Source organism: Lytechinus variegatus, chromosome 6 (genome assembly GCF_018143015.1).
Source record: "Lytechinus variegatus isolate NC3 chromosome 6, Lvar_3.0, whole genome shotgun sequence".
Lineage (NCBI taxonomy): Eukaryota > Metazoa > Echinodermata > Echinoidea > Temnopleuroida > Toxopneustidae > Lytechinus > Lytechinus variegatus.
The window spans coordinates 24,018,815-24,041,938 of NC_054745.1; the positions used below are offsets into that span (position 1 = coordinate 24,018,815).

General features: G+C 36.8%; 1 long non-coding RNA gene across 1 annotated transcript; it reads right to left on the reverse strand.

The window, feature by feature from the left end:
* Window positions 1-4,138: 4,138 nt before the first annotated feature.
* Window positions 4,139-5,862, reverse strand: LOC121416569. The gene is made up of 2 exons (XR_005970202.1): window positions 5,821-5,862; window positions 4,139-4,306 (listed from the first exon to the last, which is right to left on the reverse strand). It is a non-coding gene; the product is annotated as an uncharacterized LOC121416569 (long non-coding RNA).
* Between the last annotated feature and the right edge of the window lie 17,262 nt (window positions 5,863-23,124).

Here is a 23,124-nt window from a genome sequence, read left to right on the forward strand (position 1 = left end):
CACAGTGTGTAACACAGTGTGTACCACAGTGTGTACCACAGTGTGTAACACAGTGTGTACCACAGTGTGTTCACAGCGTGTACCACATGTGTTTAATATATTATTTTGGGACGTGTGGTAACACTGTGTTTACAACACTGTGTAACACAGTGTTGCCACACAGTCGCCACATAGTCCGAAACACATATAAAACACACTGTGTACCACACGTTTATAACCACATAGTCCTTTACACTGTGGCATTCACCACATAGTCCACCACACTATGACATACACCACATAGTACACCACACTATGACATCAACCACATAGTCCACCACACTATGACATATGCCACAGAGTCCACCACACTATGACATATACCACAGAGTCCACCACACTATGACATGCACCACATAGTCCACCACACTATGACATACACCACATAGTCCACCACACTATGACATATACCACATAGTCCACCACACTATGACATATACCACATAGTCCACCACACTATGACATATACCACAGAGTCCACCACACTATGACATATACCACAGAGTCCACCACACTATGACATATACCACAGAGTCCACCCCACTATGACATATACCACAGAGTCCACCACACTATGACATACACCACATACTCCCCCACACTATGACATACACCACATAGTCCCCCACACTATGGTGCTCATCTTACTGTGATGTCTACCACACAGTCCACCACACGGACATTGACTACACAATCCACCAAACTGTGGTATGCATGTGCCACTAGCTCATTTACCACATGCAGTCCACTACATACCCATGCAGCACATACCATGTAGACCACTGCAACACAGGCCAACTGGAACGAAGCACAGTGTCCCGCAATCTTGACCACAAAAGTATACCATCATTGCCAATTAGTGCTGATCTCAATAGGAGTGGAAGCTAATAATAGTGTCACCAATTCAAATCAAATTTTAGAATATATCTTTCATCATTTTGCATAGTAATGCATACCCAGTTGTAAAAAAAGAAAAAAAATCAACACTAAAAATTTCCATCCTCCTGATCACAACATAATTGATTTGAGAATTTGTCTGTTGTCACTGGCTGTAGGTACTTGGGTGGTTGTATCATGGTAGACATTGTGCTTTGGTCCCAATCTGAAGAGTAGGGAGAGCAATCCACAAGACACGAGAAAATATAATTAGAAATAAAAAATGAAAAAATTCATTTCGTTCAGTTTAATAAACAGTAATAAAATAAAAGCAACATGAAAATAACTGGGTCATAAATACCAGCACAGTGAATACAAACATGAATTTTTCTCCTCGATTTTCACAAGTAAACATACGTTGTGGAATGAAATTGTTTGGGAAAACAAGCCTGGTATGAAATATTTCTTAAATGTAAACATATTAACGGGGTACTCCAGGCTGACATAATACAATTTTAACAAATAAAGTAAAATGAGACAAACAAAATACTGAAAATTTCATAAAAATCTGACAAGGATGACAAAGTCATTACATTTTTAACTTTTGCATTACTAGGGCAAAACAGTGCTATGCATGTCTTCATGAATATGCAATGAGCAAGCTGATGATCCCCACGTAATCTTTTGTATTTTATTTCAAAAAATTATATTTAGTCAAATTTTGTCACCAAATATAATTACAAAAATTGGATTGACAACTGATTTAGTTTGTAAGAAAATCATTGTGCCAACTTATTTTGTCACAAGGGAGACATGTCGTGTACACATGTAGGAAAATATGAAATGATCATGATTTTATTAAATAAAATAAGAAAAAGGAAGGTGGGGACATGACATCATTAGTCAACCTATTGCACATTCATGATGACTTGCATATGACTATTTTCACAAAATATTGCTAAGCTTGAAATTCTATTTGCTGTCAGATTTTCAGCGTTTTGCTCGATGGATTTTACTATATTTATTTTGATATGTACCCCTTTAAGGTATCTAACATTTATGAGTCTATATTCTGACAAATTTATCTTTGAGGTTGTTCTTTCATTCAAATGCAAGTATCTTCATTCGAAACAAGATTTGCAAGGTTACAAGTGATGAAAACACCGAACTAAAATAACCTGTTTTACCTTAAAAGAAAAGGTTACTTGAAAAAAAAAAAAACAAGTGGAACGCCTCTGACAGTCTCGCCTACGTCACGCAGTTCAATATAGCAACAATGCTGACTTTGAATAAAAACAGTGATACTTGATTACCCTAATGTTCAAGTTTACTTTCAAAGTTATGAAGACATTTCTAAAATTACTCCCAACATAGTCAAAGTTAAATGACATTTGACCTTAATCATTTGACTAAAAACTAGTGCAAGGCTATCAATGATACTTGATTACCCTTATATCCAAGTTTCATGAACCAGATCCATAATCTTTCAAAGTTATGACATTTAAAAAAATATCTCGAGCATGGTCACAGTTCATTGACCCTAAGTGACCTTTGACCTTAATCATGTGACCTAAAACTCATGCAAGATGATAAGTGAAACTTAAAGCTTGTGTATAGTTTTGGTAAATCGACCAAAATGCACCTATCACTATTCCAATTCATTGCTAGCTAATATGAATGGATATGCCCTATAACAGTTATGATGTGGAGGATGTGGAGGATATGAAATGAAAATGTGTTTTACAGGATAAATTTTGCAATTTTACATGGAAATTTAACTTGATCGGGTCACCCGATCAAATTAAAATATCTGTGCGTTTTTGTCTTTCAATTAAATCCTATTCCAAATCATGGAATGGGCTTAAACTTTCAAGATATGTTCTTTGTCTGTAACTTTTGGATATCTAATCACTAAATTTATAAAATAAGCGCTTGAATGCCCATTTTTTAAATTTAAAACAAGCATCGCCGAGAGAGGGCGCTATATATCCAAGATTTGAATATTTGAAATTTTCTCAGAGAAGTGCAGTTGGAAAAATATCTAACGGTCTCTACGCTTCAGTAAGACTGTCATATTAGATGATATTCGATTATCAATCACATTATTGACCCTTTACCAAAGCTATACACAGGCTTTAAATACTCATGTCCAATTTTCCTAAACTAGGTTGATAAAATTCCAAAGTTAAGATGACATCTCAAAAACTTTGGTTAAAGATTTCAATTTTGATAACCAAACATGTCAAATTTTATTGACCATAAATGATCATTGGCCTTGACAATGTGACCTGAAACTCATTGTCAGTGGTACTTGATTACCCTTATGTTCAAGTTCATGAAATAGGATCATGATGATGACAGTTAAAAAAATTAACAGTTCAGGTTTCAGTGCTGTGACCTTTGACTTTGATCATGTGACCTGACAGGCTGACACTAATGTAAGATTATCAGCAATTTAACTTTTGTACAAGTTTCATAAAATAGGCCCTTATATTTTTAAAGTTATGACATAAAAAAAACTTAGACCCTAAATGAACTTGATCATTCAACCTGGACACTCATGCAAGATGATCAGTGATACTTCGTTACACTTATGTCCAAGTTTCATGAACTAGGTCCATATACTTCCTAACTCCTAAGTTATGACATTTCAAAAACTTAACCTTGGTTAAGATTTCAATGTTGACGACGACGCCGCCGTAGTCGGAAAAGCAACGCCTATACATGTAGTAAAGCAAATCCCTACCATCACAGAGAGTTGTGAAATTTCGAAACAGGAACAAGTAACCAACATTTATTTTTTAAAAATAAGAACACTTTGCATATATTTTGCCTTTTCACACCTATATACAAATATCAGAAAAATATGAACAAGAGCCAAAAAATGTCCACAAATCTCTTGCATGAAGTGCATATACTAGCGTCCATATAGCTGCATATAAGTATTCCTTTGTATTAGTTGGAACTTGGAAACAGTATCAAACGGAAGGCACATGGCAAGAAAATGATTTGTCATAGTATAAATATAAAAATATATCAATCTGAGTTTGATGAATATCACAAGGTGATAAAGCAGGAGTTGGAATGTCATGATAAATTTTGAAAGCACACACTATATAAACCTGAGTTGGCTGTATTAGCAGACATGTCATAATACATGAAAGACATTTTCGTGTAATATATACCCATGATCAGAATAAAATGTGTTTTTTAATGACTCGTATGAGGCAATATTAAGGCTTATTTCCAAACAAAAAAAAAGGTATCACACTTAAACCTGCTTTTCTGCACGTCTTCGAGATGCACGGACATCTTTCAGCTTCTGGCCCATGCGTGCACGTACTTGTCCCGTGGAAGTGCAGGGAAATTGTTGTCATGCTTGTTGTGTGTGCTGAATATAAGAAAATGAAAGGACACAAAAACTGGCTCAAAGTCTCAAACTTTTATCAAAGACTCTACATCATATATAAATATTAATTAAAGCCAAGTCAAGTTCCGTCTGTTTGTGACTGTTGGTTACTCAGCTGCAGTGGAGTATCTAAGAGTCACAAACACAACAAAAAACCATGCATACCCATGAAACAGGATTATAATATTAGGGGCGGATAAGTTAAAGCAAGAAAATCAAGATTTCAGGCTCGGTAATCTTATTTCTATAGTCCTACTTGATTGAAAATATCTTATGAAATGACAAGGAAGTGACTTAAAGGAAATTAAGTTCTTAAACTGGTTGATTGTCTAAGCCTTTGACTCTGTGTATTTCTAATTTTTTTGGTCCGCCGCTCTGGAAGAAATTGTACCGGTGACAGGCAGCATCATTGTAAAATGTAAAATGACAAGACATTTGTGAAGATCAATCACTTACTTTAAACATTAAAATGTTTTCTATGGTTACGTAGATTCAAATCAAAGTCGGTGTCCTTTTCCTCCGTTTTCTGTTAGTTTGTTTTTGTTTCCACATCAAAAACTTATTTTCACCATAGATTACCATTTGGAGAGACTGTGCTATTCTAGTACATGTAGTTTCTCTTTCAGGGAGATTCATCCTAACCCTCCGCCTTGAAATTATTGACAAGCTTGGTAATATGAGAAATTACAGAGCATCTTCCTATTTACAGTAATTGTGATATTCTGAATTCATTTGTAGATTCACGCAGAGACAATCATTCTTGGCAAAATACACAAGAAAATGTAAAAGCTATCAAAGGGGAAGTTCACCCTGATGAATAATTGGTTGTAATAAGAAACAAAAAAAAATTGAGAAATATATCAGTGAAGGTTTGATGAATATCATTAAAGAACAGAGATTTTTTTAGAATATGATTTTATGACATCACAGACGATATGAATTGGCCAAAATGCAATTTTTTCAAAAATTGAAAGTGATTTTTTTATTTTTGCGGTGGATATATCCTCAGACACATCATTTCATAGCCCCTTCTACTAGAATTTACCATAACGCAAATCTGTGTGTGAGACACAGTGTTATTTGTGAATGTTGATATGCCAGGGCTAGCAATGGAAATTCATCCATTTAGAGTGCCAATATCCTACAATGATATACCAAGAGAGTCAGAAAAAAACTTTAACATTTAAAAAAATCACCAATTTAATGAAAAAGCATGTCCGGAAAACATAACTCTCATCTCATATAGATGTATGTCCTGAAAGAGCATCTACTCCATCATAATTTCAGATACAATTTTTATGTGGTATATGTTTAACCTTCGATAATTAAGAGGTATTCTTTGTTGTGATGTAAAATTCTATTTGCACCAAAAGCATGAATGCAATGCTCTGGAGAAGATACTCTTTCTGGACATATGAGAATTTTGTTTTCTGGTCATGATTTTTCATTTAATTGGCCACAGAATCTTGCCGTAAATAATAAACTTTTAAACTGACCTTTATGGTTCCGCTGGTCTTAAGTCTTTTTCTTCTTTAGAAGCTCTGCCATAGCAGATCTGTCAGCTTTCCCAACCTGCAACCAAAAATGGAAATAAAATATGAACAGATATGGAATATGTTTAGAATTTTTAAAATTAAAATTTAATGTAGCCCCCCCCCCCCTCCTCCGCTCAACATTTTTCAAGACCATCCAGCTACGATTTTTTGGGGTGACCGCGCCGCGCCGCGCCACTCACATTTAAGTCTCGCATATCTTCTGAGTTCAAATTTGCGACACCTGGGTACGCGGTCATGTGCAAATCCAATGCAATTCTGTATCTAGACTAGGAATCCAGACAAAATTCATAAGTGTATCATTATTTTTAGTTTTTCTAATGAATTTTCTTTTATTGAAGTAGTACCACCAATACTTTCCAATTCCATCAATTTTTTTTTCAAGTAGAAATTTAAGAGCAATTTTTTGAATCACCACTGGCAGCGATATCAAGTTATGTATAAGTCATTTTTTTTTTGCAAATCACAGAATAAAGTCTGGCCTGCTTCAGGTAAACACTTATCACTTTGGACTAAATTTCCTGGCTAGTATGCTTCAAAATTTCCGGATCCATGCACGTCTTAAAAATTTAAGTTGAATGTAAAGTTTCAACGTACCCTCTTTCTCACATCTTTTTTTGAGGTTGAAGCCTCATCCTCCATGTCCTCATCTGTGGCATCAGACTCATCCATAGCCTCATCTACTCTGGTTGCGGTGTTTAGGAACTCCTTCTCTTTCTTTAGTACATCAGCTTTTTTTCTGTAAGGGACAGGCACATTAAGGACAGACATAAATAATCAGAGTAATTTCAAAGAGCCATTTATGAAATGCATTGTAAAAATGAGGTTTTAGCATTATTAGAATTATTACTACAGAGTATAGACAAGTTATCAAATCAGAATTCAGACACCAGTTTTTAAGTTATAGACGTAAATAATTTTATCTGAATTCTGTACACACAAACTATTTTGAGTTGTAGACATATTTTTCAGTAGATCTAAATAAGATAATTATTATTTAAAAACTAGTAAGAATCTTTCACATCATTAAATTAGTCCCCAAATTTGTTAAATAGCCGATGTAATGCTAATCCAGTCTAGCCAGGAGGCTTCTAGAGAGTAAAAATCATTTACTAACGTAACTTACTCTCATACGAAGCCAGGGCTTCTATTGTATACATGTGCATGTAGGCAGCCAAAACCTGAAACTTTTGCCCCCGAGATTTCTACTTTCTCTCTAAAAGATCTAGCCCTAAATCATGTACCTGGGATACAACTTCATTTCCGACATTTCTATGCTATGGATTTTATTTTTAGACAAGAATTCATTAAAAAAATGAAAAATTGTCATGAAAAAAAAAGACTTGCCCGATGTTTACACCGCCATCTTGTTTTCTATTGTTCTTCACCCACGATACGGACGCTTGAGTCGCGTAACGTGGGTGAGAGTAGCCAGGCGGCTTCTAGAGAGTAAAAATCATTTACTAACGTAAGTTTACTCTCATACGAAGCCAGGTCTTCCTTCTCATAGACGCGTGCGTCGGGTAACGTTGGCGAAGAACAATAGGAAGTAAGATGGCGGCGTAAACATCGGGCAAGTCTCTTCCGTCTTCACAATATTTCTCTCATTTTTTTTGATGAATTCTTGTTAAAAAATAACGAGAGCGTAGAAATGTCGGAAATGAAGTTTTTTCAATGTACATGATTTAGGCCTAGATCTTTTCTATTAAGGAAAATAGAAATCTTGGGGGTGAAAGATTCAGGTGGTTTGGCTTCCGTCGTGTGGGTCAATGAGAAGGAAGACCTGGCTTCGGATGAGAGTAACCTTACGTTAGTAACTGATTTTTACTCTCTAGAACTAGAAGCCGCCTGGCTAGGTGAGAGTAAGATACGTTAGTCTTGAGGACGCAATGATGATGATTTTTTTTTAGATATGTCATATACTTCTTCATCATTGACGTCTTGACACTCTCTCCATAGTGTCTTAAGCGAAGGACCAAAACAAAGATGGATTTCCCTAGAAAATCCATCTTTTTAAACCAAAATCACAAGAATTCTATTCATTCTTACATCTTCCTACGCCTAATCAGGCTAATGCGTAGGAAGGTTTTAAATATTATTATAAAAAATATAAAAAAATGAAGATTTCTTACCTAACTGATGCCGCGTAGACCCCCCGTTCCACATGTAAACAATGGAAATACAATAGCGTCGACCCTTGAACCGCTTATGTATGACGTACTTCCGGAAAGCAATCCCGTCTTAACAATTTAGAGATGAAAATTCTTATTTAACAAATCATCAACTAACCCATTAAAATTTATATTTTCATTATAAATAATTCATATTAATATATATAAATTATTTATGATCACGAAATAAATTTTAAGATTTGTTGAATAAGAATTTTCATCTCTAATTTCTATCTCTAAAGTTTATATTTTTATATAATAATATTTAACACCTCCCTACGCATTAGGCGTAGGAAGGTGTAAGAATGAATAGAATTAATAGAATTCTTGTGATTTTGGTTTAAAAAGATGGATTTTCTAGGGAAATCCATCTTTGTTTTGGTCCTTCGCTTAAGACACTATGGAGAGAGTGTCAAGACGTCAATGATGAAGAAGTATATGACATATCTAAAAAAAAATCATCATCATTGCTTCCTCAAGACGTTAGTATAGTATTAGTAAATGATTTTTTACTCTTTAGAAGCCTCCTGGCTAGTAGAAAAGATGGAAAGAGCTTACGGCCGTGTTTATGTCGCCATCTTGATTTCGTTGTCTTTCGCTTGGCGACAGCACGCAAATCGCGCGATTCGTTTTTTTATGAATTCTTCTTTAAAAATGAAATCAATATCGCAGAAATGTTACACCCGGTAATCTACTTCACTTGGAAAATAAGTTGAACCCCATGACAGGTAGGCCTACATGTTTTAGGGCTAGATTTAGAGGGAAAGTAGAAATCTCGGGGGCGAAAGTTTCAGGTTTTGTACCAGTACGTGGGTGAATATAGCTCGTGATCCCAGGCGTCAGTGGGGAGTAACCCTACGACTACGTAGAGTACTTTGTAGAGCTAAATTCATAGTAACCCAGGCCAGGAAACTCCCGCCCGCTACGCGGGCGGGAGTTCCCTGGGTTAAATTAAGGCAGCCTTAAATTAAATCATGACTTTCAGTTTCAGACGCCTCCAGGCTAGTCGAGCACCACATAGCCTATAGATCTATATACATACGGTTCTTCGGCAATTACCCCTGGACAAAGGGAGAGCATAAATAATTACATATTAGGTACAAATCAGGATATAATAATGTATATTTACCACTGGCCACTAACACCTTGGCCTTCCACATCCCAGCCAATGTTTCGGCCGTTTCTCTGCCGGGTTCCGGACTCCACCAGGCCCTCAAACTTCGGGTCCACCAAGTTGACCGACATCTTTTTGTTTGTTACAAAATCGCTAGAAGTAACAGTTCCTTGTTTCCACCCAGTGTACTAAGACGCACATGGTTGATATCCTTATCAATTCAAGAAGATTAAGACAAAGTGCAGTAAGATCAGATTCTAACGGGCGTAAATATTGGATGAAGCGATAAACTGTAACGGGCGTCGGTGAGCTTTAGCGAGTGAATTTGAAACGCACATGTATTACACTAGCGCGCTAGCATGCCTCGCCGAAAATAGATTTCCGAGGCCGAGATTTACCGAAGAGTTCCGGATATCTAGTATAGATCTATAACTCTATTAACGTTATAGCCTTTACTGATAGTTTATCCATTGCGATGATGATCTTAAAAGAAAATAAAAAAATCATCAAATATCAAAATTACCGGCAAAATTTCAGTGTAAATTAAAAACTAAATGGAGATTGTATTGGGAATAGTGCATCAAACAATTTTTCAAGTTTAGTACTCCTCCCTGCTTCCCCCCCCCCCCGCGCCCTGCGCGAGCTTGAAGACCCTTGTTCTTGCTTGTTAAAATTTTCTCGGGTATGATTGAAGAACTTACTGTGGTAACACTGTGTTTGTTACCCAACTATGTGGGCAATTATGTGATTAACAATGTGATCTGAAGTCTAACACTGTGACCACATAGTTTACACATAGTCAATTATGTGAACACACTGTGGTAACACTGTGTTTGTTACCCAACTATGTGAGCAAAATTTGTGATTAACTATGTGATCTGAAGTCTAACACTGTGTCCACGTAGTTTACACATAGTCAACTATGTGAACACACTGTGGTAACATTGTGTTTGTTACCCAACTATGTGGGCAATTATGTGATTAACTATGTGATCTGAGTCTCACACTGTGACCACATAGTTTACACATAGTCAACTATGTGAACACACTGTGGCAACACTGTGTTTGTTGCCCAACTATGTTGACAATTATGATTAACTATGTGATCTGAAGTCTAACACTGTGTCCACATAGTTTACACATAGTCAACTATGTGAACACACTGTGGTAACACTGTGTTTGTTACCCAACTATGTGGGCAATTATGTGATTAACTATGTGATCTGAAGTCTAACACTGTGTCCACATAGTTTACACATAGTCAACTATGTGAACACACTGTGGTAACACTGTGTTTGTTACCCAACTATGTGGGCAATTATGTGATTAACTATGTGATCTGAAGTCTCACACTGTGACCACATAGTTTACACATAGTCAACTATGTGAACACACTGTGGTAACACTGTGTTTGTTACCCAACTATGTGGGCAATTATGTGATTAACTATGTGATCTGAAGTCTCACACTGTGACCACATAGTTTACACATAGTCAACTATGTGAACACACTGTGGTAACACTGTGTTTGTTACCCAACTATGTGGGCAATTATGTGATTAACTATGTGATCTGAAGTCTCACACTGTGACCACATAGTTAACACATAGTTTACACATAGTCAACTATGTGAACACACTGTGGTAACACTGTGTTTGTTACCCAACTATGTGGGCAATTATGTGATTAACTATGTGATCTGAAGTCTCACACTGTGACAACACTGTGACCACATAGTTAACACATAGTTTACACATAGTGAACTATGTGAACACACTGTGGTAACACTGTGTTTGTTCCATAAGGGTTTACACGCTGTTACAGCTAAGCTCGTGGTTCAGAACAGCGAGCCGATGCAAAAACCTGAAATGATACGTACACCAACAATGTACGTCATAATAAAGACAACTCTGGATACGTGCGCTTACAATTACGTCACAATCGTAAAGTAAGTGAAATGCGCACCAATTGCCGATGCACAATCGACTTTCTGTTTTATACACGCTATGAAAAACCGATGCAAAAGCCGATTAAGTGTAAACACGGTAATTTTTTTGTTGCATGTAAACGCGATTAACTTGCATCGGCTCTCGGTTCAGAATCGGCAATTTTGCAGCACCAAATTAGTAGGTTCAGAACCGCGAGCCGATGCAGAATCAGCTTTTTTACTACGTGTAAAGCCGATTCTGCATTGACAATAGGCGCGCATTTCATTTACTTTACCAGTATGACGTATTTGTATGCGCACGGATCCAGCGTTGTCTTTATTATTACGTATATTGTTGATGTGCGGATTATTTCGGGTTTTTGCCTCAAAAGCCGATTCTGCATCGCGAGCTGTAACAGTGTTCCACGCACCAACAATATACGTCATAATAAAGACAACGCTGGCTGCGTGCGCTTACACGTACGTCATACCGTGTTTCACTTAATCGGCTTTTGCATTGGCTTTTTCATAGCGTGTAAAAGCGATTAACTTCCATCAGCTTGCGGTTCAGAACCGGCAATTTCGCACCACCAAGGTAGTAGGTTCAGAAAGGCGAGCCGATGCAGAATTGGCTTTTTTTTAAATACGTGTAAAGAGAAAGCCGATTCTTCATCGGCAATTGGTGCGCATTTCATTTACTTTACCATTGTGACGTAACTGTAAGTGCACGAACCCAGCGTTGTCTTTAGTATGACGTATATTGTTGGTGTGCTTATCATTTCAAGTTTTTGACACGCGAGCCGATTCTGAACCACGAGCTGTAACAGCCTGTAAACGCAGTATTACTGCCACCAATTTATGCAGACAAAGTCAAAATATCCAGCGTTCAGACGGATGTTGAAAATTTATTCCAAACAGTGCCGAGAAAATGTAACAGAACAATGAACAGTTCAAACAATTAATTTCATATCGAATATGTATATTGCAATAATATATTTTACAATTAAACACATATTAATCAAGTCTTATTAAGTCATTCTTTTGGTGAATTTTCCTGAACTGTGACATTTTAAACAAGACATATACGAGCATAAGTGAAAACATTTCATACTATAATTCTTAACTATTTATCATCATCCATAACTAATTGTCATGTCACTAAGTTTCATATACATCTACGTAATGTAAACAAAAAGCACATAAATATCAATCAAGTTCCGAAACAAAAATATCCATAACATATTCAACAATCATTAGATTAATATCACAATAAATTAAAGAATTGATTAATAATTTGTATCAGCATTATCGTGAATAAAAAAAACACTTCTTTCGATCCAACTCACCTCGTTGGCTGGATATAAATAACTTTTGGCAGTAAAGTTACAACAAATTACAAAGAGGGGCCGTAAACTAAGGTCTGCTTCTAGGTCAAATAACAGCAAAGTGACAAAATCAACAACATGGTGTTATATATTAAAATTGTAGGAGCAATTACATTCCTTTATTTAGTTATTTTCATAGCCTAGAATGATAAAGAACATTCCTGAACATGTTTGTAAAAGCTTTTGTTATACAGGCCTCCCGCCTATTTAAAGGCTGAGGAGTTTTATTTTTGAATAGGGTAAGGCAGATAATAGAGCCTGTCCAGAGTGGAAAATGGACAATAGGATTAGCTATTTTGCCTCCATTGTTAATTTCACTGAGGTCATTCAAGAGTCTTCTAGATTTGACTGCTTCTGAAAGAGGGAGAATGTTCTTTTTGCAGACAACACTAGAAGCCTCTAGAATAGTGAATACTAGAAGTTTCTAGAATAGTTCAAATGTGAATATATAAGGTGGCAGTTTCTTCAAGGATCATCAAATCAGATCACAACTTAGAGTTTCATGACAGACTTTATGTCAGAGCAGACTTTATTTACACCTGGAATAATTATTATCTGTGGAATTATTTGCACGCCATCAATGAACTGTTTGCAGTTATTTTGAGAGAGAAAATCTCAGTTCTCATCGAGGTCATCAACCTGTTTGATGAACGCTTTTCAACCCATGGATTGCTGAAATTGACTGTTAATCAATAAATTAAAAGAGATTTAAATGAAATTTGATATTGAAGTTTAATTATGATTCTACGAAGCAAAGCCTAATCTGAGGAATCATGTATGGGTTGCACACTTGCTACCGATCAAAACGCTACAAATTCAAAGCAACAAAAGGTTGCAATTCATATGCAAATGACCACAAACGTATATGAGCACAGCAAGCACGCTCATTCACCAGTTTTCAAAGTGACAAGGCTAATCCAAATCGCTTACGGGAGGGAATAAGAGCTATTATATTTAGAAGAAAAAGTTGGGTGGGACATGATTCCTCAGATTAGGCTTTACTTCGTAGAATTATAATTAGGTGGTCTGTCTATGACAGATCACCTCTTAATTTCGTCAGAATTTTCTTATTTATTTATTTATTTATTTTTACGGATTTTTCTTGTCGCCAAGTTATCTCAAAATGGACTTGCTCAATTTCATTGAATTTCATGTCATCTATAGGATCTGTCATGGACACGTGCAGTGAAGCTTTTCAAGGTCATCAGGTCATGATGACGTCATCTAGGCGCCATTTTGTAAAATCACATTATCAATCACATCTCCATTATCAATTATCAAAAATCAATCAAATTTACATCACATCAACTTCAGGTCAAGGGTCATCAGGTCATGTCATCAAAGGTCACCTGAAGGTCACGACGCGCGCGTACGCGCGCGTCAAAATTTAAAAATGCTCAAAATCACTTTTTGACCAAACGAGAGTACGTTTTAGGTCATTTTAAGCATTTCAAGAATTTGCGCGCGCGCACGCATGCGTGCGCGTTTCCGCGCGTAACACCTTAACGCAACGCAGAAACACCGTTTTTTTTACATCATTGCATTGATAATAAAATTCTGAACAATTCGATACCTTGATCAACCTTCTACGACCATTAATGACGAAATTAACACCCGTTAAAGTCTGCAGCACGTGTGCGCGCGAGCTCTCACTATAGGCCATATATGGGCAAAAACATGCCTATTGCAAATTCACTGTAGCTCTTTAAATAGTCCGTTGACCCCCAATTTTTTTTTCATATATCGATAGAATATGAGTTGTAGATTTGATTTCATGTCACCATTGTCCCTAAATTATATCGTGACGTCATCAAAATAGAGCCTAAACTAAAAATTTCATTTTTTCAAAAATGACGTCATCAAATTTATGCAAATTTGGTTGTAACTTCTCGAATATAGATCGTTTTTCGCCCAGATTTCGATATGTTGTGGTTTAGAATGTACTCTTTCTCCTCAGTTAACATGAATATTCGTTTTGAGAAACGCATCATTGCGTAAAACAGCGATGAAAAGAGGCATGTCATTTTTCCTCATTTTGCGTGTAATCTCTATGGGACATGACTTTTTCTCAAAACCAGATTCGACATTCCTCTATTTCGTGAGCCATATCTCCATTTTTTCTTGTCAGTTTTCTTTAAGCTTTTAGTATGTTGTAGCTGAGATTCTAAGCTTTTGCAAGTGTGCCCTTCATTTTTTGATCAGATGCCGAGATCATGCCCGTATTTCACTTGCAAAATTGGACTTGTAATTCTCAAAATTGCTTACGTGTATTCTCTATGGGGAATATCGTGGCTTTGACTGCTTCTTAAAGGGCGCGGGTTCGAGTCCTGGGGTGGACAAGATGAATTTTTTTTTCACTTTTTTTTTCTTTTTGCCACTTCTTACATGATCCTTTATGATAATTTAAAGGTATAAAAGTTTAAATTTAGCAAGATAAAACAGATTATAATTACTTTTTTTCATATCACATGTATTTTGCGTGTAATCTCTATGGGACATGACCTTTTCTCAAAACTAGATTCGACATTCCTCTATTTCGTGAGCCATATCTCTATTGTTTCTTGTCAGTTTTCTTTAAGCTTTTAGTATGTTGTAGCTGAGATTCTAAGCTTTCGCAAATGTGCCCACCATTTTTTGATCAGATGCCAGGATCATGCCTGTATTTCGCTTGCAAAATTGGACTTGTAATTCTCAAAATTGCTTACGTGTATTCTCTATGGGGAATATCGTGGCTTTGACTGCTTTCTAAAGGGCGCGGGTTCGAGTCCTGGGGTGAACAAGATGAATTTTTTTTTTCACTTTTTTTTCTTTTTGCCGCTTCTTACATGATCCTTTATGATAATTTAAAGGTATAAAAGTTTAAATTTAGCAAGATAAAACAGATTATAATTACTTTTTTCATATCACATGTATTTTGCGTGTAATCTCTATGGGACATGACCTTTTCTCAAAACTAGATTCGACATTCCTCTATTTCGTGAGCCATATCTCCATTGTTTCTTGTCAGTTTTCCCTGAGCTTTTAGTATGTTGTAGCTGAGATTCTAAGCTTTCGGAACTTTGCATTTTATTTTTTGATCAGATGCCGGGATCATGCCAGTATTTCGCTTGCAAAATTTGAATTGTAATTCTCAAACTTGCTTACGTGTAATCTCTATGGGGAATATGCTAGCTCAATGGATAACGCATTTGACGTGTTCGTCCGTATTGCTGACGTGTAGGTCCGTGTTGCTGACGTGGTGGTCCGTGTAGCTGATGTGTAGGTCCGTGTTGCTGACGTATTGGTCCGTGTTGACGACGTGCTCTGCCGGCATGATCCGTGTAGATCCGTGTGAAGCTGCCGTGTTGATGCCGTGTTCACAGTCATCTGGGGCAAAACTATCCCGGACCTCCCCGGATCATGCCGGCATTGCCGTGTTGATCCGTGAGGTATAATCATCTATCTTGTATGTATCTGTTTGAAGATGTATGTCTGACGATTGTCATCACCACATCAATAATCACATTTAGTAATGGTCAAAACTTATTCTTAGGATGTCTACGATCAAGATTATCAATGATATCTAAATGATTTATTTCATACATCAGCCGACACTGAATGACAAATCATGACAGACCACCTAATTCGTCCGCATGACGAATTAAATTCTAGTTAAACTTCAATATTAAATTTCATTTAAATCTCGTTTAATTTATTGATTCTACTTCTTAAGCCTAATTGTTCAGAATCATGTATGGGACTCCAAAGCCAAAACTGTGGATGAGCTGGTTGGTCCAAAGGATACACCCAACTCAAGTGATCGTCGAGATTATCACACATGACATTACATTTCGCGACATTTACCCTCGTCATGCATAGAGACAGAAAGATTCTGAGACAAATTTGTAAATATTAGCTTTTTTCTCCTTTAATAACAGATAACGTATTAACAGTCTTCTTCGACTGATTCAAGAAACTATTTTTGTAGAAATAAAGTAAAGGCCTAATCCCCAACTGTATACTGCCCATGACATCTTAATATCAACTGTTCTGTATTTGCATTCAAGCAACAAACAATAATTAAGGTCAAAAGTCAACTGGTATCACCGAGAACTGTGGAATCAAAGTTCACGTACGCCTTCGAGGCAAGAGGTTTATTGTAGGAGACTGCAAAGGTGTGCGCTGAAGACCATCCGGCGGTGGAAAGAATGACGTCGATCGACGCTCCCTGACGTAATGCGACACTTGTTGATGCTGAACGGTTACTATGTCCTTTGAATGTAGCGGTATCCATGCCTGCTATTTTCAGGACACCCTTAATCCATCTGCTAATTGTTTTCGATGTCACATTGTGATGTGGAGCAGTAATGGAAACAAAGAGCCGACGATTGTTGGCCCTCAGGCGTGAAGTGCGTTTCAGGTATTCGATGAGGGTACGGAGAACACAAAGCCTTTCTTCTGCTGGGTAGGCACGTAACGTGATTACCGTTGGGGGTGAACCTGGTCGGCTCGTCTTGGTCAACTCGTTGATCACGAACTCAACACACGAATCAGATATAATGCAATCCGTCATACTGATGAGTGACAAAGCTTGAGCCCGTTGACCCGAAACTAGAGCTATCAACATAACTAGTTTGAAAGTTAGTTGTTCGAGGGATAGATCGTGACGGGGGGTCAGTCCAGAACTATGTTCACATCCCACGTCGTACTATATCGTGGGCGGGGAGGGCGTAAATTATATACTCCTTTCAAAAGGCGAGATATGAGGGGATGTGCCCTCACCGCAAACCCCTGACAAGGGGGTAGAAGTGATGAAAGTGCGCTCCTGACCGTGTTTAGGCTACTGTACGATGCACCCGGTAAAATTCCTACGTTAGGAACTCGATGATACAATTCAAATTGGAACAAAAGGGATTGACACTTCTTCGACAACAGAAAAGAAGTCATTTTTTAAGGGCTGAGTCATAACTTTGACGAGTGTACTTTCTCCACGAGTGCAAGATGAAATTCGGAGCTTGCGGTGAAATTCCTTGGGCTTGTAGTTGTCCCCCGATAACTGACAGGCAATGAGGCACAGTTTCCAGAAAAGGGGGTGGAGTCTATCTGAAAAGGGAAGAGAAAGCAGAGTATAAGATGCTGGTAATAGTACAGGATAAGCTGTGAGCATGTGTAGTAGTCGTGGATACCATATCTGGGTTTTCCACAGGGGGGGGGGGCGATTTGTATCACCTCGGCCTTATCATTCAGTATCTTTTGTAGTATCATGTTAATGAGACAGAACGGGGAATATATACTTTCGAAAGCACCCCGATTTAAAGAGAATGCGTTAGTTGTTTAGGCCTCCGGATGCCAAGATACAAAGGAGTTTACCTGTCTATTGAGACGAGAGGCGAATAGATCAATGTCAGGGATAAAGAAGATATTGCAACACGATTAAACACAATGGCCCGTATTCTGATAACGTGGTTTACATTGACCCTGGTCTAAGTGTGGTAATAAACTGCCATATTTATACCTAGGTTTAAGTTTCGTATTCCGATAGCAAGGTTTATTTTAACCCTGGTCTAAGTGTGGTAATGAATCCTCCAAAAGTTGATCTCGCGCAGGGGGTAGTTTAGGCCTGGTTTAAATCCAGCAAATCATGGCCAACAAATTTTTAGAATGTACGACTATATTGTATTTTGAGCTACTTCCTCAGTTTTTAACCAATTCTCTTGAAATTTCGAACACACATTGGTCTTGAGGTAAGGTGTAAGAATTCTTTTTTTTTTTTGCTTTTTCGCAAATTGTCTTGCAATGGTAATTGGACCAATTCTCAAGAAAGTTGGCTCACACATTGGTTTTGAGGTAAAGATGTGCAAGACACACTTTTCATGTGTCGGCAATTGTGTTACCATGGTAACAGTATATTATGGCCAAAACTATGTATAAATCTTGCTGTTCCAAATACTTCCTCAGTTTTCAGCCAATTCTCATAAGATTTGGCACATACATTAGTCTTATTGTGAAGATGTGCAAAACATATTCTATGCCTGAAGTATATAATTGCGTTGCCATAGAAACAACATATTAAATTTTGAAAATTAGGTGAAAAATTTGTGGTTTCAATTACTTTATAATTTCTAAACCATTTCTCATGATATTTGGCACATACATAGGCCTCGAGGAGAAGATTTGGAAGACAATTTTTTGCACGTGTCGGAAATTGTGTTGCCATGGTAACGGTATATTATGGCAAAAATTATGTAAGAATTTTGCAATTCCAACTACTTCCTCAGTTTTAACCAATTTTCATGCTATGTGGCACAATCATTAGTCTTAATGTGAAGATGTGCAATATATATTTTATGACTTAATTAAAAAAAAAAACATGTTGCCATGATAACAAATCAACTATCATAGTAAGATGGAAATTTAGTGATTTGACTACTTAATATCATTTTCAAACTGGTCAATTCTCTTTAAAAATTGGCACATACATTAATGTTGAGGTGAAAATGTCTAAGACATATTTTTGCCTGTATCAGAAATTGTGTTGCCATGGTAACAACATATTAAATAATGAAAATAAGGTGAAAATTTTGTGGTTTAAACACCTTCCTTTCTTTTTTCAACCAATGCTCATAAAATTTGGCACACACATTAGTCTTGAGTTAAAGATGTGCAAGACATATTTTTATGTATCAGAAATCGTGTTACCATAGTAACAACATATTACATAATGAAATAAGGTAAAATCTGAACTCCTTCATTAGTTTTCAACCAATTCATATAAAAGTTGGCTCACACATTGGTTTTGAGGTAAAAATCCGCAAGGCATATATATTTGTGTGTGTTGGAAAATGTGTTGCCATGGTGACAGCATATCAAATTAATAAATGTGTAAACACATCTACTGGATTGAACTAATTCTTTATTTTATAACATAGGCCTATGCTCGTGAAATTTAGAACAATTTTGACTTGAGGTAAAATAATCTGCAAGACACATTTTCTCATTCATCAAAATGAATCAACCCCGCCCCTTTTGTTGTAGTTTAGTGATTTTTGTTTCTTTGTTATTAAAGTCGTTGTATGATTGCTATGTTATAGGGTCAGCTAATCACAAGGCTCGTTCCTTTCTTGCTGTCCCTCTCATATTCAATCCAATGTTTATTTCTATTTGCTGTCGTTGTTTTTCTACTTTGCTAATACGATGCTTTGTATATGTTGTGTTTTTGTATGGATTTTTATGAGAAAATAGATTGAAATTGAATTGAAATTGAAAATTGAATTGAAAATATGTGTTTGTATGGTAAATACACACAAAATAAGATTAAGACAATGGTCAATGCTAAATGTTGTTGGCTACACAGAGAACTTCATGTAGTTCTAGTTTTAAGGGGGTGCTAGACCTCTAGATCTCGAACTACAGTCCCTAGCTTTAGATCTAGGCGTAGATCTAGATCATTTAGATCTATAGTAATAGAAATAATCCAACGTTAGATCTCTAGCCTACTTCCTTTAAAGGCCTATGAGTAGATCGATCTACTGTAGACTAGCCTACATTTACTATTTTTTATATTTAGAATCTACATTGAGCATGTTGACAGTCTACAAATCTCTAGATCTAGACCTATTACATGTAGACCTAGATTGATATAGATTCTAGTTCAAGGTCTAGATAGGGTCTAACTTTTAGTCTAAGTTATTTTTTAGTCTAGATCTAGGCCAGCGTTAGAGATTCTAGATCATACAGTAGACTAGATCAGCCAGTCCTAACGTTAGGGCTACCGGCTAGGCTAGAAATAGAATCTAGAATGAACAGATAGCACACACTAAACTAATGTTAGGCCTAGATCTAATTTTTTACATAAATCTAGGCCAGGCCTAGTCTAGTCAAGACTGAGCTGTTGGTCTAGGTTTAGGTCTGTTTTCTAGTCCTGGACCTGAAAACCTAAACGAGTCCCCAAAAATGTTTTAATAAAAAAACTCTTCAAAGAAACAGACATGAACCTGAAACAGGAGTAGGCCTAGAGAGATGTCTAGGACTAATTCTAAATCTTGCCAGGCCTATACTTGGCAAGCAATGCAGCGATAGTCATCTCAGTTCTATCACTGCAGACAGGAATAACCGTTGTATCTGGGGATTTATTTTAAAAATTCTGACATTTTACTGTCATATCACATTGCCTTGGTGAGACTGAGAGAGGTCAACGTAGACTGTCATAATTCAGCAGAACAACCAATACTAATAGTCAAGACAGAGACTAAAGCTTTTTGTCTAAGACAATCCACTATACCACTAGATCTAGGTTAGAATAATAATCTAGGCCTAGATCTATATCTATCCCTGTCCCAAGGCTAAGCGAGCATAGACTAGGCCCTGAATGTTGTTCTAGGCCTAGACCAATTAATATATAGCTTCAGTCGCAGTTACTCCACTAACTGTCATAAGGCACCAGACTACGTTACGTTTTGCTTCAGGAAAATAAAAAAGTCAAAACAATATTCAATTCTCCTCCAAACAATTGGGCCTAGGCATAGGCTAGATCTAATGTTAGACCCAAGACTACTCTCAAAAGTTACAAAAATTTTCCCTTAAAGTTAGAATTAAGATGTCGACCTCTTAACTTATTGTTTTAGATCTAGGACTAGAGACTACAGTACAGTCTAGACTCTCTAGTCTAGAGTGCGTGAGGGGAATCTATTCAATTTAGATTTTGACAAACATGAAAAGCAATAAATGGGACTGATACACAAAAAACTGTGCAAGTCACTCGGTTTGGGGTTGAAATGTTTTAGTAATTAACAAAAATAAAGGTAATATAAATTAAAATGTCTTACCATATTTGGGTGATGAATGCTTTTTTTTCACTACAATAGTTGTAATTAGTTTCCATAAAAGCCAAATTTTTAAGAAAAAACAACTTTAGTGACATTTTTTCAACTTTGTTGCAGTCATCCCTGCAGCAGTAATTTACCAAAAAGCTGCTAGTCTTGGTTCAAAGAGGGTTATTATTTCCAAAAAGAATTTTAAACCCGGGTTTAACCTAGGTTTAGTTAACCTGGCTATCAGAATACCAAAATAATTAAACTACACTTAGACCAGAGGTGAGGTTTAGAGGAGGTTTTGTTAAACCAGGGTTAACTTTAGACTAGGGTTAAATTAAACCTGTTATCAGAATACGGGCGAATGGGATCAAGCATCCACTCTGTGTTCTCATTAGAATTACGGGAGGAGTCTGCTGTTGTGTTTTGTTTCCCAGGTATGTGTTCAGAGGAGAGCCAAATATTCCTCTCCATACACCACAACCAAATGTCTCGACTGACGGAATGTAGATCAGGTGAATGACATGTACCAAATTTGTTGATGCATGGTACAGCCAAAGAATTGTCAGTCCTAACGTGCACATGTACGGCGTTCAAATCTGAACAAAAGGAACGAGGTGCAAAGAGGATAGCCAAAAGTTCCAAAAGATTAATATGCAAATCGCATTCTGTTGAGGACCAGTGTCCTTGTGTATTGACATGAAGAGTTGGACTATATGCCCCCCCCCCCCATCCCATGACAGATGCATCTGTCTCTATGTTAATGTCGACGTTTCGAACGATTTGGGCAGAAGCGCCGGGCGTGAGACGCCCACCATGTCAGCGCCAACCTTGATCGAGTATTTAGCTGCATACGACCATTGAAATTTCCTTCTTGAATTTCTAGGGCTAAATTTTTGTCAATTTCAAGATCTCGCCGGAACAAGGGGTCGTAACGGACTGCCAATTCCGCAGCTAGTATCATGCCTATAATTCTGGTAACCAGGCGTATTGTAGGGTTGACTTTGTCCAGCAAATTTTTACAAGACAAAGAAATATTATCCGCTTTGCCTGGTGGTAGAGAAATTGTCATAGTACAAGATTCATCACAAAACCAGGAAATTCGATTTGTTGACAGGGTTCAATCACTGATTTCTTTCTATTAGTAGACTTGCTAAGAGGTTGAACGCTGCATTTTTTACTACAAAACTCCCACTTGGCACAAATGTTCCTTGAGTCAAAAGAAAAAGATTTATCCGAAGAGACATGCCAATAAGCAAGTAATTTGCATATTATGTCGATATAGTATAAAATACAAGTAATTCAGAATATATATTTCACCAGAACTGCCCTAAAATTGAATATAAAGACTTAGGGTAAGCTAGGGAAGAAAATTGTCATAAAATAATTGGGATATCCTTGCTTATTATTACCTAATTTGCATAAATTGCAAATCATAATTTACAACAGAGTATTTTTTCATGAATCCTGAACTGTTTTATAGATAACAACAATTAATACAATATGTCAACCTTCTACATGAAAGAGAATATATTAGCGAAAACATAAATATGTTTCATGACAGTATTAGTGTCTTGATTTGCTTAGAAAGAGGGCAAATTTGTCAAAATGTATGACGTGATATTGCGCTATAACGAGACCAAAACAATATCTTTGTTACAGTCACACTCACGAATTGGACAATAAAGCGATCAATGGTATGTCATTCGAGATAGTCTGGTCTGTTAGCGTCAAAAATGCCCTACTTGTGGACACGGTGGACAAAAGCATGATTTTTTCTCCAGACCTTTGTTTATGTATAAGAATTAAGAATGGGGTATGCTCCAAAAAATCTGGCTGCAGGAACAGTGAAAAAATGGGTG